The sequence below is a fragment of the Notamacropus eugenii genome, chromosome 2 (genome assembly GCF_028372415.1).
Source record: "Notamacropus eugenii isolate mMacEug1 chromosome 2, mMacEug1.pri_v2, whole genome shotgun sequence".
NCBI classification, from domain to species: Eukaryota; Metazoa; Chordata; class Mammalia; order Diprotodontia; family Macropodidae; genus Notamacropus; species Notamacropus eugenii.
The window spans coordinates 239,380,370-239,400,419 of NC_092873.1; positions in this window are offsets into that span (position 1 = coordinate 239,380,370).

Here is a 20,050-nt window from a genome sequence, read left to right on the forward strand (position 1 = left end):
TGGAGCTGGTGGAATTCAGGCTTAGAGATTGCTAATTCAGGCTCTTTTTGCCATCACCTGAAACTGTCAAACTTTCTGTCCTTGTATGTCTTGTACCTTTAGTTGTCTGATTGTTTGACTCCCATGGTAAAATTCAAAATGCATGAGGAATGTGGGGTTTTTATGATGATTCGGGTCCTTAATTTTTAACAGTTCTGCATATGATTAACATGCAGCTGTCTCAAAAACCTGCTGGGAGTTTGCTTTTTGCATTCTGTCCTACACGCTGCTATAAGACTTTCATGGTAGGTTTATCGAGTCTGGTGGGAGGGAGGCAATAGAAAACCCAGTAAGATTTTACTGATAAACTTTCAATAAAGTTTTTTATAGTTTTGTAATAAAAACTTTTTTCATTGATGTTTTAATTCATGATTTGTCTGCATAAAATAATTTCCCCCTTAACTCAGTGTGCTTAAGGTGATAGAACTGGAAAGGATCGTAGAGACTGAGGGCAATCCCTCATTTTACAGATGAGGAAACTCAGGAACAGAGAGGTTATTCATAATGTATAATAATATTACTAATAATATCATCACTACCACTACCAAAAACAGCCAGCACGGTGCTTGGCACACAGTAGGCACTTAACATATGTTTATCGGCTGATTGACTAGCATTTGTATGTTGCTTTAAGGTTAGCAAAGCACTTCATGTGTTCTTTCTTTCTATCCTCACAACAACTCTTGGAGTTAGGAGCCGTTATTATATTCATTTTCTGGATGAGGAAACTGAGTTTGAAAGAGGTTAAATTGTTCAGAGTAATACATCTATCAAATCCTGAGGCAGGATTTAATTCAAAGTTTCCCTGACTCTGAATCTAGCACTCTGTGCTATTATACCAAGTTCCCTCTCAGTTCTTGGAGGTGCTTGCTTCTTTGGTTCTACATCCAAAGGCTGTTTAATATTTAGGTATTTTATTTAGATGGTATGGTAGGTTGAACACTGGGCCTTAGAGGACTTGAGTTCAAATATGTTCAGTCACTCTCTATCTGAGTGACCTTGGGCAAGTCACTTAATCTCTGTCTAGTTCTATTTTCTCGTCTGTAAAATGAGAATTATAAGAGCGTATACCTCCTAGGTTTGTTATGAGGTTAAAAAGAAATAATATTTGTAAGACACTTTGAAACTCTTAAAGTGCTATATAAATTCTAGCTATGAGTGATTATTTTCCTCTTTCATTTTTCTGTTTTAATTCCTTCAGATTCAGAAATAATATATTACATTTTTGCTTTTTTACAAAAAAAATCTCTTGTTCATTGAAACAGTAAATAATGAAATGACCACATTTATCCCTCATTTAGCAAAATGATTTCCCTTCATATGGGGGGAGGTACAGAAAGTTAGAAGTAACTCCTGGAAGAAGGAGTTGTGGCATTGGAAATTAATTCTCAATTTTAGGAGAAGAGAAAAGTCAGTTTTCTCTACTTCCCACTCACCCACCCCCTGAATCTGTAAAAAAAAAAAAAAAAAAAAAAAGAGGTTTTCATTTTCCCACTCTTTTCTGTCATCCTTGAATTGCTCAAAGCTCATTTATTGCTAGAAAATAAAGAGAGCAAAGATGCTTTCTTAGACCAAGATGTATTCACTGGGTAACAATCTTCTACATCCCTTGGCTGTGAATAAAGTACTGAACAGCATATGGGACTTTGCTAGAAATGGAAGTCAAAGAACCTGGAAATAATCAACATTAGTGAGGAATTTCAGCAGTTAACTTATCTCGCTAATGTTTATATTTTCTGAGAACTGGCCTTTGCCTTCGGGCTGCAACTTACAATCCCATGTAGCCTCCAAAAGACGGATGCATAAAGTTTTTGTGACATATCAATATTAGAGCAAAAACATATGGAAACACTGTATTCTTCCTAAAAACTGCTACCATATATTACTGAAAGCTGATTTACAATAGAATATTTTTAAAAGTCAAGACTATTTGGTAAAATTTATGACAAATTTTTCATAGCTGTATATTATATGAAGAGTTTTGTCTAGTGTAAAGAATGCTGTCAGAGGACCTGTGTTCAAATGATGCCTCTACCAATTGTTATTCTTTTTTCAGAAGGGGACACAATCAAAGCAGTTTCTACTATTGTGTTGTATACAATATATACTTAAAATTACATAACAGAATTTCACTTTCATATATAATCACCTCTTCTTTTCTTTGTACACTGAAATATTCATAGTTAAGTTCATATTTTAAAGTTCCTTTTTTAAAAAAGGAAGTAGCTCAGTTTATGTGAGATGAGAAAACAATGGAAAAAGGTAGGAACCAAGATTGTAGAGGGCTTTCAAATTTATTTAGAAGGAAAGTCATTAAAGGTTTTCCAACAATAGCCTCATGAGTCTATGTCACAAATGAAGACATTTTCACTAAATAAAATGCTGTCCCATTTTTTTGAAATGTCAACTCAAATCTATTTGGTGATAGCCAATGTACAATCCACAAGGTCATTTTTTTCTCCTTGAAAGAAGGAACTATAATCTGAAAGCTAATCAAATAATCTACCAATTATTATTCTATCACCTCGGGCAGATCACTTCCTTTCTCTGGGTCTCAGTTTCCTCATCTTAAAAATGAAGAGATTGGGCTAAAGCCTTAAAGTCCCTTCCAGCTCTAATTCTGTGATGCCATCACTCGGTGTTCTTGGAAGCCCGTGATTAATTAGTCAGTTAGTAAATATCTGTTAAGTGCCTATGATGACAGCACAGCCACAGGACTGTGTTAAGCACTGGCGGTACATAGGCAAAAGACAATCTCTGCCCTTGAGATTTACAATCAAATGGGGGAAACAATGGGCTAACAGCTATGTACAAATAAACTACATAGAGGATATATAGACTTGTGTTCGTCCTTCATTGCCGAAGAAGACCACGCCATCAGAGAAATAATGACACGACTTGCACTTGACTTTGTTTTGAGTGAGGGAGGGCTGTGCAGGTCACCAGCCTCACTTCTCCTCCAGAGCCATCTGAATCCAGTGACTAGATATTCATCAGGATGACTGGAGATGGCCCAGGATGCACTGAGAGGCCTTGGGCCCTTTAGGTCAAGGTCTTTGCAAGTACTCACTTAGGACGAGTTAATGACCATTCATTGAATAGTCCTGTTTAAGAAGTAGCCAGGGCATGGCTCCCTTAGTGAGGCCAAGATAAAGAAAGACATCAGGCTAGGAGGGAAACAGCAACAGTAATTAATGAAGGAAGTCACTAGAATCAACAGAGAGATAATAGAATAGTTTGGTAGAAAAAATTGCTGCACAAAGATTTTTGGGACATCCTATTATCTCTTGATTTTTTTTTCTTTTTGTAAGGAAGGTACTTTTGGCAAGCCTTAAAGTGCTATGGGTGCCACAGTGGATAAGTGCAACACCTGGAGTCAGGAAGATTCATCTTCCTGAGTTCAAATCTGGCCACAGATGCATACTAACTGTGTAACACCGAGCAAGTCACTTAACCCTGTTTGCCTCAGTTTTCTCATCTGTAAAATGTTGCTGGAGAAGGAAATGGCAAACCACTCCAGTATCTTTGCCAAGAAAAAACCAAATAGGATCGTGAAGTGTTGGACATGACTGAAAACAACTGAACAACAATAACCACAAAGTGTTATAAAATTTCACCTACTGTCATTATATGTAGAATCCATTGACCTTATTTGTATGCCATTAACCATGTCTCTTTATTAAACACACACATATATGTACATGCACACATATGGTATCCAGACTGGTGGAGTAGATGGAGAAATTCTAATTCTGACCTATAACCGGTCATGGAAGCTTGAGTAAGCATTATGGTCTAGACTCATTGGCATACTAAGTACAGAGAAGGTACTTATCTTCAGTGATAAAGGCCTTCACCTGGACTTCCTTACAATGATCAAATCACAGGTATGGTTTCAACAAAAAAGGATATCATCTCTATCCAGATTCCCATCCCTACTTTTGGGGTAGTATGAGGCTTAGTGGATAGACCACTGTTGTGTTTCTCCTTTGCTACCGAAGACGACCATGCCATCAGAGAAATAACAACATGACTTGCACTTGACTTTGCTTTGAGTGAGGGAGGGCTGTGCAGGTCACCAGTCTCACTTCTCCTCTAGAGTCATCTGAATCCAGTGACAGATATTCATCAGGATGACTGGAGATGGCCCAGAATACAATGGGAAACCTTGGCCCCTTTAGGCCAAGGTCTAGTCAGGTACTCACTTAGAGTGAGGTAACAACCATTCAGTGAATAGGCCTGTTTAAGAAATAGTCAGGGAGTAGCCCCTTTAATGGGACAAAGAAAAATAACTGCATCAGGCTGGGAGGGAAGGAGTAACAGTTACTACTGATAATCACTCTTAAGCCAGGAGAGTTCAGAAAATAGCCCCTAAGTGGAGCTTGGGCAGGGGACTAGAGTTGTGCAATCTATAGGCTTCAGAGTGCAATAGGTTTAAGGTTTTGGGACAGGAAAGGAAGGGAAGGAAAGGGAAGAGAAAGGAAAGGAAAGAAGAATGATTTTGAATCCAACCTTGGATATAAAGTGACCTCCTCTCTGAGTCTCAGTTTCCTCATATGTAAAATGTAGGTATCAACCTCAGATGATTATGTGACCAGTCACAACCTCCCCGAGTCTTGATTTTACTCTCTGAAAATAGGGATAATAATCTTAATTGCCCCACAGGGTTGTTGTGAAAAGCAAATGAGATAATGTATGTAAAATGATTACATGGGCACTTTTTAAAAAAGTGAACTTTTATTATTATTATTTTTTCAAGAGTAAGGCCCAATGTGCTGGCTTTGGGTACAAAAAAAATGTGCTGGATGATATGTCAAGTCTGTTGAGAAGTTTACAAGAAAGATAAACTTGTTATCCTTGCTTCAAATTCACTGGGCTTTTATATATTATTGAGAGGAATGTTAATAGTTCCTTATCTAAGATTAGAAGACAAAATATTGACTATCCATAGACTGTACCATCCCGCAGAATAAGGTCACTGAACAAAGATGAAAACAACCACATGCCAATCAGGGGTGCATCTCCCTCTGAGATAATTCTCACTTCCCCACATAAAAGAAAGGTAGTAAACAAGATAATCATGAGGCAACAATAATTATACTAATTATTAATATGTTTGCTGTTGCAAATCTATTTAATCCCCCTAATTATTTCTATGTTGTTATATAGATTGATATACTTCAAATTCCTTATATCTGAGAACGCTTTTAGGAAAGTGCTTTGTCGACTTCTCTTTCATCTCCATCGATCAGTCAAGAATACTTTACCTGTCTCTCCTGAAACTTAGCTTCAAGGGGATTGTTGACTGGGAGATGAATAGAAAACTGTGGCCATCGGTCTAATGTTGCTGTGTTCATCAAAAAGAAACTGCAAGTCACTGAGTCAAGGTTGTTCTTGAGCTGACCTGCCATTTGCAAAAATATATGTTCCTATAATTTCAGAACCATAAGTAGGATTTGAGATTGAGGGAAAAGGCACAGAATCAGTCTATCCTAGATAGACCATGGGGAGGGATCAGAGGTGAGAGGGAAGGAAACAATACATAGATTATAGGGGGAAATTAGACTCTAGGCTAAGGTTGGAACAACTAGCCCTACAGGCCTGGCTAGGAAGGCTACACCCTTCCTCCTCAGGTATACCATCCCATGTCTGGTATCTTGGAACAAATCTCCAATTGCCTTGTGTAATGGTAATTTAAATGGGAAGATCTTTCCCATTCATTAGTAGACCCATGTGACCTGCCTGAGTCACATGAAAGTCTGAATCACATGGAGCTTGTGGTAGGAGTTTGCTGAATGAGTGGAATAGGAAGAGGCAGAGCTGAGGGGAAATTGGTCAGAGCAGTGAGAACTGAGAGAGAGAAAAGCAGGCAGCTGGCTGTGAGTGAGAGAGATTGTGTGTTATTTATTTAAGGGAGCTGGTTTGTGGGAAACCTAACAGAAGGAAGGCTTGGGGATGGTGTTGTTCTCTGCATTGTTATTGTGTATGGATTTCTTTGTTACTATGATGGATTTGTCTCTCTGGTGTCTGAATAAAAGTTTTGGTTCTGTCTTCCATGTAGACAGTCTGTTGTATTTCACAGTTCAGAATTGTGCCAGGATATTCATGGCTGCCATAGGTTCTGTGAATATCACTTTGGTGCTATACCTTGCCACAGTTCCAGTTCCAGATGATGTTTTTCTTTAGCAGCCTATGAGATAAAGGTTCATATCCCAGCTACCAATTACCAACTGTGCGACCTTTGAAGAATCAATAACTTCTCTGCTCTCAGTTACCATATCTCTAAAATGAAGGGGTTGAAAGATGATTTCTGAAATCCCTTCTAAAACTGTGATTATTATTTTTCCTTTTGGCATATTTGTCTCTTCCTTAGAGACAGTTTTTCACCAGAAGTTTCTTACACTGATTAAATCACATTTGTGTTTAAGAGAGAGAGAGAGAGAGAGAGAGAGAGAGAGAGAGAGAGAAAGCATCTCCATCTTGTCTACCTTGCTAGATTCTGATTCCTGCTCATAGGGCAGTAATGAGGCTTAGTGAATAGAGCTGTAAACTTTAATTCAGTTCACTCTTTTGCATCCTACCAGCTTTGTTCCATCCTCTCCTCTACTGTCAACCTCTGTTTCAAATTGAAGAGAAGTACATGGCTAGATGTGCAGTGTGGTTGTGCAGTAGACAGAATACTGGGCCTGGAGTCAAGAAGACCTAAGTTCAAATCCAGCTTCAAATACTTACTAGCTGTGGGAACCTGGGCAAGTCATTTTACCCTGTTTGCCTCAGTTTCCTCATCTGTAAAGAGAGCTGGAGAAGGAAATGGCAAACCACTCCAGCATCTTTGCCAAGAAAACCCTGAATGGGGTCAGAAAGAGTTGAACACAACTGAAAAAGGACTGAACCATAACAATTACAAAATGGCTACATTTCTTCTCTTGTGTCCACTTTTGACAACGAGAAACGATAAAGAGTTAAGGTGCGAACTCACCACAGATATTGTTGGGAAAGGCAAAGATATGTAGAGTCCCTCTTGTGTGCCTACCTAGAACTATGCTTGCTGAGACACATTTTTATAAGAGATAATTGCTCAGCCCAGAGTATTAATATCATTAATAATAGACTTTCAAGTTGTAAAACTTTAGTTGAGGGGCTGAGAGAAGCGGACTTCCTAGAACCCCTGAAATGGTATCAATAGTAATAGCAGCAATAATGTATTTAGACAGAGAGAGTGTGATACATTGGAGAGGACTCTGAGTCAGGAAAACTTTGGTTCAAATCCTGCCTTGGACACTACTAGCTCTGTGACCCAGGGCAAGTCACTTAGTCACTCACAGCCTTGGTTTTCTCATTGTCAAATGGGGATCATAATTGCATGGAGCTTCCAGAGTTGTTGCAGGATCATGGGATAACATATATAAAGTGCTTCGTAAACCTTAATTGTCCAATTGTTTTTCAGTTGTATCTCACTCTTCCTGACCCCATTTGGGGTTTTCTTGGCAAAGATACTGGAGTGGTTTGCCATTTCCTTTTCCTTCTCATTTTACAGATGAGGAAATGGAAGCAAACAGGGTTAAGTGACTTATCCACGGTCACACAGCTAGTAAGTGTCCAAGGCCAGATTTGAATTCAGGAAGATAAGTCTTCCTAACTCCAGGACCAATACTCTATCCACTTCACTACCTAGGTGCCCATCGTAAACCTTAAAGAACGGATCATTGCTAGTTATTACTAGTTCTATGACACTAGGCAAAAAAATCTAAATTTTCTTTGGATTAACTTCTTCAAATGTAAGATAAAGGAGTTTGAACTTGAAGGTTTCCAGTTTAAAAATCTATTGTCCCATAATAGCATTCTTAAGTTTTTCAAAGCACTTTCCTTGTAATGCAACTTTGTATTGCCAATAGAATCATCCCCATTTTACAAATGAGTAAAACAGACTCAGAGAAGGCTAAGTTACTTTCATAGTAAGTGTAGGTACTTCAATAGGAACTGCCAGCTCCAGAGCTAGATTCTTTCTTCCCACTCTGCATCATGCTATTTCAATATAGGTAGTCTATCTGCATCCCAGCTCACCCTCTGCCACCCCCTACAACATTTTCTCTGTATAGAATTGTCTCTGAATACCCAAAGGGGCAGGAAGTAATGGTGTTTGCCTTTGGAATCATAGTTCAATCTAGCTAGGAGAAGGAGCTGTTATCCTCTTTCAGAGAAGTCGCCTTCATCTTTGCAATTCATTGTTACTTTTTTTAAGGCTTAAATTCAGATCTAAAAACATGATCAACTCAATTTACCCCTTTGTTTTTTTCTCTATTCCAAGTAGATTATCAGGGTTGACTTAATGGAATCTCTCCAGTATCTGAAAAGTTAGTTAGGGTCTGCTTGATCTGATGCTTGCTCAGCATCACTGCTGAAAGGTCAACTATTTCAAAATGGTGCCAGTCATATTTTTCAAGTAAGTAATCCTGTTGGAAGGCCTTAGGGTAGAACAAGGTCTATGACCTCACTGTATATACTACATATATTTCTTCTCTATTGTTTTAACAGAGAAGGTTGCTAAAATAGGGGCATGTCCCTAGATTTAATGGTGAATCAGATGAATTAACAGCAGAGGGAGTTCATTATATTAGGCTTGCAGAAAAAAAATAGAGACAGCTCAGAATTCCATATCCTGCACAATGGTCTTTTGCAATTTCAGTGCCGTTGTGAATCACTGCTACTGCTTGTTCTCAATATGGCAGATAGAAGAATAGAAAGAAGAGACAGATAGAGGCAAAAATATATTGAAAGAACAAATTTTAAAACTGTGCATGACCTTTGATCTAGCAATACTGCTAGGACTATTTCCCAAAGACATACAAAAAAGACTTATTTGTACAAAAATATTTATAGCAGCTCTTTTTGTGATGGCTAAGAATTGGAAATAGAAAGAATGCCCACAAATTGGGGAATGATTGCGCAAGCTGTGGCATATGATTCTGATGGAATATTATCATGCTATAAGACATGACGAGCAGAATGATTTCAGAAAAACTGGAAAGACTTATATGAACTGATGCATAGTGAAGTGAACAGAACCAGGAGAACACTGTACACAGTAACAGTAATATTCAACGAAGAACTATGAATTACTTGACTATTCTTGGTGATGCAGTAATCCAATACCATCCCAAAGGACTAATGGTGAAGGATACTACCTGCCTCCAGAAAAAGAACTGATACTGATTGAACGTAGACTGAAGCATGCTATTTTTCACTTTCATTTTTTTCTTTTATTCAAATTTTCTTTTACAAAATGACTAACATGGAAGTATTTTACTTAACTGCTCATGTATAACCTATACCTGATTGTTTACCATCTCAGGGAGGAGCAAGGGAGGGATAGAATTTGGAACTCAAAACTTTAAACAAAACTGTCAAAAACTGAGGAAAGAAAGAAACTTATAATACAGTTCTATAAAGGTACTTTTACTGCCAAGGAAAAGGGAGGGTATTGCCTATTTTGGTTGATCATTAGGAAAAGTTATAGGAATAAACAAAATATAGTAATTTTTTTTAAATTTAAGGAACTTTTTCCAGGTACAAATTTTATAAATACAAAAACAAGTTCACACATTTCTTCGAATAACAAATAAATATCTACTTATTAAATTAAAATATTAAATTTTACAGATTATAAAATTATATGAATATAATATATAAATGAAATATATAAATTATAAAATACAAATTTTAATATTAAAAATTAAAAACAAACTTATTAAACTCCAACCTCCAGCTTGTGTTATTACAGCACTTTTATTGATATGCAAAAAATTATACTCATTCATGTATAGTGTTCAAAGGATATGCTCATAAAACAATTCAGTCATTTACAATTCCTAACCTGAGCTAAAGCAGATTTCACTTAAATTGATAAAACTCCCACAATACCACAGAGAAGAAAAAAGAAAAAGATGAAAGACAAGTCAGAAGTGTAGAAAAAATTATTTTTGCAAAATACATGGACACGTGAATGATCTTTAAAATATGTAAAAGCCTCTGTAAACCAGTACTGTATCCAAATCTATCAAACAGACAAAGAAAAACAATTTTAGCAAAATAAATAATGTTTTTAAATGAATAAAATAAAATATATAGGATTGCAAAGGAAAAAAAAAAAGAAGAGCAAATTCAATTACCTGAGTAATGTTAACTGGTAAATCCCCCTTAGTCAATAGAAGATATTGATATACTTCTTACCGTAGCGCATGCTTTCAGCCTTGTACCAGTCTTGCCCTAGCTAGCACAAAGGGTTTTCAGGAAGCAATAGTAAATTAGATTAAACCAGTAGAATGGCTGAGGTGAAAAGACCTCAAAAATAAATGGATAAAAAATAGTAAAATGAAAGGTACTATTATTGTTGGATTTTTTCCTCTCTCTTTTTATGCTAAAGGGTATTAACTGGCAAGTGGTGTGATTGTGCTAGTGGATTGCAGAGAAGATATCACCAGGCTTGTGTGAAGTATCTGGGGTCTTGTGATAGTGACCCAGCTCCTGAGAACTGGCAGTTAGGCCTGGAAGATATTCTCATTCTGTTCATTGATGTTACTTCTAGCTTTTCCTGTAGTCATTTCTGGTATACTCTTTCCCATGGGACCTCCCCTTGACAATGCCCATAGAAAGGACTGAAAAACTGCTTTTATGGGCATCTAGTTTTTGAAGAGTTCCAAGACAGATAATTCTTAGTTATGCATAATAATTACATTAAGGACTGATAAAATATAGATTACAAAAAAAAAAAAAAGAAATAAAAAAAATTCCAACCATCTCTCCAAAACAATTCAGTCTAATTCCACCTAATACTTTAAGTGAGTATTTAAAGTAGATGTCTACTATGTGCAAGGTACTATAGAGGGAACAGGGTATAAGAAGACAAAATGGTAAACAGCCCTTGTTCTCAGAGATCATATTCTCTACATCTCCCTCCACTAAACCTTTTAGTTTATAAAAGAGGCAAACGACTGATTTTCGTGTTTCACGTCAGTTCTTGTCTCAAACTTACACCCTCAAAAAGTGCCCATGGGAAATGCTTGTTTTGTTCCATAAATTAAAAATAAAATTGAAAAAAAGTGCCCATAAGCAAGAGGAAGAGTTAGCAAAAGAAGTGAAATTAAATCTATACCCAAGTGAGCCCTGAATCATTTGTAGATTCTGTATTTCCTTTAACAAATAGGATTTCAAATTAAATTTATTTGTTTTTAGTTCACTTCTATTAAGATTTTGAGTTCTAAATTCCCCCATCCCTTTGTTCCCCTCTCCCTGAGATGGCATGCAGTCTGATACAGGCTATAAATGTACAATCATATTAAACATATTTCTACATTAGTTATGTTGTAAAGAAGAATTAGAACCAAAGGGAAAAAAATCACAAGAAAGAAAACAATAAAAAACAACAAAAAGAAAGGGAAAATAGTGTGCTTCTATCTGCATTTAGACTCCATAGTTCTTTCTCTGTATGTGGAAAGCTAACAAATAGCTTTAAAGTAATTGTGCATGTGTATGCAAATTTGATCAAGGTAACAACACAAATGTGATTATGTAGAATTTGATTTGTTCTCATTGGGAGGCTTTTCTTAGCAAAATAAAGAAATTGTGTACCTATAAATTAGCCAGGTTTCATTTAGTTCCTTGGCTTACTTAGGGAGTTAAATGGAGTGATCAACAGATCATTGGGTCAGAAGTCAGGGATACCTGAGTTCAAAATCAGCCATAGACATTTGTTAGGTGTGTGACCCTAGACAAGTCACTTAACTGATATCTGCCTCACTTTCCTTTTCTGTAAAATGAGGGTAATAATCATATCTACTGTCTCCCCCTCCCCTGTTGTTGTGAGGATAAAATGATATAAACTTTGTAAAGTATTTAGCACAATGCCTGTAAAATAGTAGCCCTTTAATAAATTCTGTTTCCTCCCTCTCTCCCTTCTTCCCTTCCTCTCTCTCCACTCTGTCCCTCTCTTCATACCTCCTTTCCTCTTTCCCTTTCTCTCTTCCTTCTTTCTTTCTTCTATCCCTCTTCCTTCTTCCTTCCTTCCCTAATTTCTTTCCTTCTCTAATTTCTTTCTTTCTTCTTTCCTTCCTCCCTCCCTTCCTTCCTTGCTTTTTTCCTTCCTGGGCTGATAATCTGATGAGGTTCAAGGATCATAGAATTACAGTAGTCATGCATCTATATACTTAGAATGGACAGTCTTAGATATCATCTCGTCCAACCTGCTCATTTTACAGATGAGATCTAGAGAATTGAGGTAAACTAAACTGCCCAAGATCACTAAAGGGTTTTTCATGTGTTTTCTTGGGTTTTTTTGTTTTTTTTTAAAGACCCAAACCCAGAGGGAGACCTGGAATTGTTAGGAGTGGAATGACTCTTATCTGCAGGTGTCATGGAGAGGCAATTCTTTATTCATTTTGAACTTTGGCTGATCAACAGTTGAGATATTTCTAATGGCATGACTTTTGAGAACTTACAATCACCCCAACCCAGAGTGGGATATCAGAACAGGATATTGATGGAAGAATCCTTAAGCCATAAAGCTCAGAAACTGAGAGCCCTAACTGATTGTACAAAAGGAAGATAATTGTATTTACAGTGGCTTCTTTAGCAGCCATTAAAATAGAATCTTATTTCCCTGGAAATCACTGCTTTTTATAAGAACATATTACCTCTGATTGCCTCATGAAATGTTCAATATTTTTTGAATTCCTATCTCTTCTTTGAAGGCCAATGTATGCCTCCTACAGGAAATTTTCGCTTTTTACCTTTCTTTTCTTAGCCCTCACATAGCTTTTCTCGTTCCTCTCTATGTGATTTTGTACTAGAGTTATTTGTGTATGTATTGTTTATGGGAGAATCAGATTTGGGGAGGTTGCCAGATGACGTGTTGATGACAATGGTTTGTTTTTCCATTATCAGATTATTTGTTCATTGAGAGCAGTTGGGGACTCTGGCTCATCTGAATTTTATATCTTCCTCAGTGCCTAATACAGTGTTCTGAACACATTAGATGCCTAACAAATTTTTTAAAAATGGACTGAATTATTTTGTTCCTAACTTTAGGTTCTACCTTTTCCCCCTATTCTTCAAAACTGTCCTAAATTGACATCTCCCACCCAGATCTTTCTTCTGATACTGAGCCCTTTAATTTTCAATAGCCTGTTGGATTTTGCTTGAATGTTAGGCCAGTGTCTTATGCTCAGCATGTCCAAAATTAAACTCATGAGCTTCCCTGTAAAACCAGCTCTCCCTCTGAACTACTCCAGTACTACCCATAGCATCATTCTATCATCCTGGCTGAACCTGGAGTCAGAAAGACTCATCTTCCCAAGTTTAAATCTGATCTCAGACACTTACTAGCTGTGTGACTCTAGGCAAGTCATTTAACTCTGCTTCAGTTTCCTCATCTGTAAAATGAACTGAAGAAGGAAATGGGAAACCACTTCATTATCTTTGCCAAGAAAACCCCAGATGAGGTCACAAAGAATCAGACGTGACCGAAATGATGGAACAACAAAAATCATCCTAGTTACCCATCGCTTCTTTCTTTTACACGTTAACTTAGTTGTTAAATCCTATTCATTTTGCTTCCATTTCTGCAATGTTTCTCATGTTTGTTCCTTTTATCCCCCTACTGCCCCCGTACTGACTTCTCCTCTGGAGTACTACAGTAGCTTCCAAACTGGTCCCTAGGCTTCCAATTTCTCCTCTCAAATTCATACTATATGCCTTTTCCAGAGTAATTTCCCTGAAGAACATCACTGATAATGCCACTCTTTTGCTCAGAAATCTTCAATTATTCCACTGTCTGAGGAATAAAATATAAATCACTTAGTTTTCAAGGCTGCCTTCAATCTGGCCACAACCTGTACTTTTCTAGTATTTTATTTGTTTCCTTCCATTCCCCTTCATATGTACTTTACTGTGTACTACTTCTTAAACATGTCATGCTCTTTACCATCCTAATGACTTTCCTCATGCAATTCCCTTCATCTAGGATGCCCTTCCTCTATTTCCACCATTCTAAATTCTACTCAGTTTAGCCCAGCTCCAATGCTGCCTCCTTCACCGATCCTCCCTTTACCCACCTCTCTCCTGCCTCCAAGTAAGAAGTCATGTGGCTCTTAGGTCTTCACCTGTAAAATAAGGGTTTTGGACCAGATGGTCTCTCCAGTGCTTGGCAGCTCCTGTAGTTCTTCCTGCTATCTCCCTCCTCTATTCTCCCTGTGTAGCCCCATGTTTATGCCAATATAATATTATACCTTATTTGTACAGTTGTTTGTTTTTTGTTTCCCCTGTTAGATAGTGAGTTATTAAAGTCAGAGACTATACCGCCTTTTTTTTTTTTTTGGTATCCTCAAGGGTCAGCACAGTGCCTGGCATATAGTAAGCACTTAATAGATGCTTATTGACTGACATTCATTTGTGTATATCTTGACTATCTTGCCAGATTGTGAATTCCTTGAAGACAAATACCAGGCATCTTACTGATTTTGTATCCTCCATCACACCAGTACACAGTAGGCACTCAACAAATGCTTCACTGAAACAATCTGAAGTAAATATCAGGTTAGTGATAGTGCTGACAACTCTCCGTATAGCAAAAATTCATCTGTGTATGTATGTTAGAGCTTAGAGAGCATTTTGAAGAACTGCCAGAAGAGAAATATGATCTGGGAAAGCTATTAGCTGGTGGCCAAATGGTGTAGCTGTCAGGATTGGAGTTCACAAGTGGATTTCTAGCCTGAATTCTGTGCTACCAGAGAGCTATTCAGAGGTCATGCCACAAAGGCACAATTTTGTACTTTGATTGAAATGAAACAACCTACAAATAAGTAAACATCAGAAAGCACCCTCAAAATGATCTGGACTCCAGCATCCTGAGGCTTCCCACAATGTGAGGATGCACCAATCAGAGACACCACAGGGGCTGTCAGGCAAGGATTGCCCCTCACAATAGGGCGGCTTGTTGATTTGAAGACACATCCTACCTTGCACATGATGGCATGTGCAAGGTAAGCTAATCAAGATCATCTGGAGGTAGCAGGGGTTCTCTTTCTCCTTTTCAGTAGTCAGTGCTCAAAGAGTAGCTCCACCTTGATGTATAATGTAAGCACTCACATTGATGCATATAGAAACTCAGCTAAAAATAAACTCCCACTGTCAGAGAAGATTTTTCTCCTAGAGCATATAGTAGATTGCTGAAAGAATTTTTTCTTTCCCTGTTGGCAATGGTAATGTTACCCCTTGTGTTTCAGAAACATAACTTACTACACATCTGCACATATCCTAAATTCAAGCAAGCAAGCAAGCCCTTATCATGCTTTTTTTTATGTGCTGTTGTGCTGTGAGCAAAGGAAGCAAAGACAAGAGAAAAACAGTCCCTGTCCTCAAGGAACTTATATTCTAACAGGGAGGACAGCAAGTACAGTTAGAGGTATATAGAAATCAGTGCAATTTTAAGCTGGCAAGCTATAGAAAGGAAAGAATCAGTAGCTGAAAGGGCCAGGAAAGACCTACTGAAGAATGAGGTACTTGAGTTGAAGCTTGAAAGAAATAGAAATTCCGAGAGGGGAGGAATGTTTAATAATGGAATCCCAGAAACTGGCTGTTGGAAGGGAGCTCAGTCCCCATCTAGCCTAACCCACAGCAAAAATGAATCCCTTCTACAGTAAGCCTGACAAATGTTTGTCCAGCCTATCCTTTAAGACTTCCAATGAGCCTACCACCTCTTAAGGCAGTCCATTGTACTTCTGGATTGCTATATTATTAGGAAGTGTGTCTTGATAGAGTTGAGCCTACATTATCCTCTTTGTAATTTCCACAACCCACCCTCCCTGGCCCTGGTTTTGCTCACTGAAGCCATATGGAGAGGGAGGCATTTCCTTTTAAATCCTGGTTCTCACTTTGGTTCAAGGGTTGCTATGTAGTCGTATTTCAGTCATGTCCAACTCTTCATAATCTCATTTGGAATTTTCTTGGCAACGATAGCGGTGTGGTTTGTCATTTCCTCCTCCAGCTTATTTTACAGATGAGGAAACTGAGACAAATAGGGTTTTGTGACTTGACCAGATTCACATAGCTAGTGAGCATCTGAGGCCAGATTTGAACTCAGGAAGATGAGTTTTCCTGATTCCAAGCGCAATGATCAAACACTTGTTAAATACTTCCTTATGCACCAAGATTGTGATAGGTAATGGAGACACAAAGATCTATGGCCCCTGCCCTCAAAGAGTTTATACCCCTCTACTTAAAGCCCAGTATGCTGGTAATAAATAATCTCCTTAACATTATCTACCCCAAAGAATTTTTCATCCATATACTTGTATATCAAGTATGGAGGTCAGTATAAATGCAGTGGAGATTTCTCTTGGACCTGAGGTCCCTTCCCTCTTTAAATTCTGTGATTATCCAAAAAAACCCTGAAAAAATAGGGGTCTATTTAAGTTCTGTGATTAATTTCACCATTAACTCAAATTTATGCAAGATTTGGAAATGGTTTAATCATCTGTCTCATGAAATTTGAATACAAACAATAACCTCTCATACAATGTGCCTGTGAATAACAATAATAATTAAGATATACAGTGTTCCTAGAAATGAAAGCATTCTGGAAATATTGAGAATCAGATCATAATGACATGCTGGGTTTTATATATGAATATGATACTACTGACTGTGCATCAATAGGAAATATTTTCAGTGTTCCCCACCCCCATGTCAGTAATGGATTTGCACTGATCCATTCATGCTCTCAAATCTGGTCCCTATCATATACAACCACACAAGGATAAGGATGCATAGTCCTGTAGCTGTGAAATACAATCTAACTGTGAGTGGAACAAATAAATGTTCATTTGCCAGTGGGTCTCTGGCTTCACAAGCACAGGTTTTCAAAATCGAACTATGCCATAGTTCATTCTCAAATTATTTATTCTCTCAGTAGAAAGCAAACTTCTACTGCACCTGGCACATTTGACACTTAAGAAATCCTTATTAACTGAATGAGGGCAGGAGTTGGAAAGGGGTTGTCTTTGAGTCTCCAGGAGTCAGCAAAATGTTTTGTATATACTATGCTTAATAAATAGAACCTTGTTGGATTAGATTGAATTGGACTGAAAGTAGATCTTTCTTTGATGAGTCCTTGGTTGGTTAATTCTCTGGTCTTTAGAATATTGTGTTAAATAGATCAATAGGGTGTCCTGCGTGCCCCTATGTCTCAGTTCGTTCTCTCTTTGCGGACTGTACCCACGGTGCTCCAAGTTGTCTGTAAAGTTCATGCAGCTGATCACTAAGAGAACCAAATGACAGAGTGAATTACAATAGGACCCTTGAATGAAGAGTCCTTGGCTCTGGAATAAAATGCAGGCTCCTTTGGTTTTTGAAAAGCTTTTACAATCTAGTTCTAGCCTACCTTTCAAGGCTGCTTAGACGTTACCTTCCTTCATTCACACTATATTCCAGACCTGGGCTACTTGGTGTTACCTTTAGATGACGTACCATCATCCATCTCCTTGCCTTTGCACAGGTTCTTTCTCATATCTCGAATGCATTCCTTCCTCACCTCCACCTTGTAAAAATGATCAGCTTTCTTCAAGGCTCGGATAAACTGCCACATCCTACGAAGGCTGAACTAATGCCTTCACTGGCTAGTCTTTCCCAACTAAAATTACTATGCATGCACTTTGTTGGTAATTTGTATTTATTTTTCAGTGTTTTTGTTATTTTCCCCTCGGTAAAACATAAGCTCCTTGAGGGCAGGGGCTGTTTGTTTTATGTTCTTGGCATTACTGTTATTATTATTGCATGGAACATGAAAGGATTCAATAAATGCATGCATGAACAAATAGAAATGTATGATCTACTTATGACCTACTGATAGTATATCATCATCTTTTCAAAGGCCACAATTATACATACACATTTCTCAGTAAAGGACTGGTATCCTCCCTACTAGGAAATGACAATTACTAACACAATGGACCTGCAGGGAAGTGGACGCTATTCTGAAAATTCACCCTCAGGATTCATGGATCTACTTGTCCCACATCATCCATTTCAGGGGGAGCATAAATATTTGTTCATTATTATTCTTTTTGATGTATCAGCACATCAGGCAGAAAATACAAAGTAACCAAAAGTGATCGTGCTGCAACTCTATGGTTTTTCAGAGTGATTTGAGGATGTGACTGGATTCACCATTTTTACCAATAACTTGTTACATTTGTAACTGCCTGTTAAAAGTTACTTACCGGTAATGCCTCCAGCAAAAGTGATTGCCCATTGGAAAAGCATGGGCATGACTATTTTATTATCTAGCAGCCCTCTATCAGGCTCGAGTTGTCTGCACTGATAAAGCCTGCCCACCAAACTAGAATTGAATGTGTAAGTGCTTTGATTTGAGAATGGATATTTTGTAGATTACCTCTGTTGGATTCTGATTAGCTGTGTTTATGTTCCATTTAATGTCTTCCATATGCCTTAACTGTTTTGGAAGTTTGGTACTGCATATGGAGTTGGGTTTCCAGCAGCGGGAACCTTGATTCTATGCAATATTCTGTTCCCCTGCTTCAAAACAAATGGTTGCATGTTCTGGAGCCCTAACAACACTGTATTTAAATACTGATGGATTATTCTTTATCAACTTCTTTTCATGGAATATAAGATTATGCAAGAGTGATGATGAATTGTTTGTGATCTCTGGTCTTCCTAAGTAGTCAGAATCTCACAGGACTAAACTCTGTTTACATATTTGTAGTTGAATGGTAGTTGAAGCAAACAGTTAAAACTTCCTGAGTGGGAATTTCCATTTGGGTGAGAAGAGAGAGTTGTCCTCCTTTACCCCTACATTGGATGAATGATGACTTTGTGGACTTTGATGGGTTGGAAGAGCTGGATTTCTCATAGGTACCAGTAGCAATGTCCTTAAAGTAGCAATGGACAATGACATTGATAAACTAGATATACCTAAGAAAGGCAGGGATTTACAAGGGCATTGACCCTTGGAGAACATCAGTGAATTATACCAAAGAGGAACTTAGTGAGATGTCCAGAAAGGGAGAAAAGGACTTCCAGAAACCAAGAGCTGTTCTCTTTGACCACATGTGCTCTATGGATTTGAGCCCACTCTCTCCAGAAACCTTATGTACACAAGGGGAGAATGTGCTCTTGGTTTTGGGGAATATTTCTAACAGAACTGTCTGTGTTATATCTGCTTAGTAACTGTCCTTTCTAAAAACTAATTAGCTTTGGCTGATAATCAAGTGCGGACTTGTGAACAACAATACTAGAAATCCAAGTGACCCTTACGATTACCCCTAGAAGCCTAAAAGGAGGAGTAATCAGCCCTCTCTGGCAGAGGTGGCCAACCAATGCAGGTCCAATTTGGGAAAGTAGTTCTTGATTACTTTAAGTGAATAATAGTGATAACAACAGCAACTGCAACCAGTGTTTACATGGTACTTTACATGTATTACCTCACGTGGACCCTAAGATAACTCTACAAAGGATATGATACAGATATCATTATGGCAATTTTAGAGATTGGAAACTGATTGTCAGAGGAGTTATGACTTGTTCATGATTGTACACCTATCAAATGTTAGAAGTATCCTATGAACCCATGTACTGTTGACTTCAACTTCAGGTGCACATTTTAGATCTCTTCTAACTGTCCCATTCTATAATTCTTAGATTCTGTGCCATATGTGTGCAGGTATGTTCTATCAGGGGTGAGGAACTTATGGCCTCAGGGCCATATGTGACCCTTTAGGTCTTCAAGTGTGGCTATTTGACTGATTTTCTAACTTCCAGTCCAGTGCACTTTTGTCATATGTCTAACTGATCACTCAGCTGATCATGCCACATTTCTTCTTCATGGGAATGTGTACTTAAGAGTTGGCTTCATATTCATTTGTGTGAGATGGGACAGAAAACCATAGTATTTTGACATTTTCTATTAGGAAAATGCATGCTTCTTTCAGTAATAATG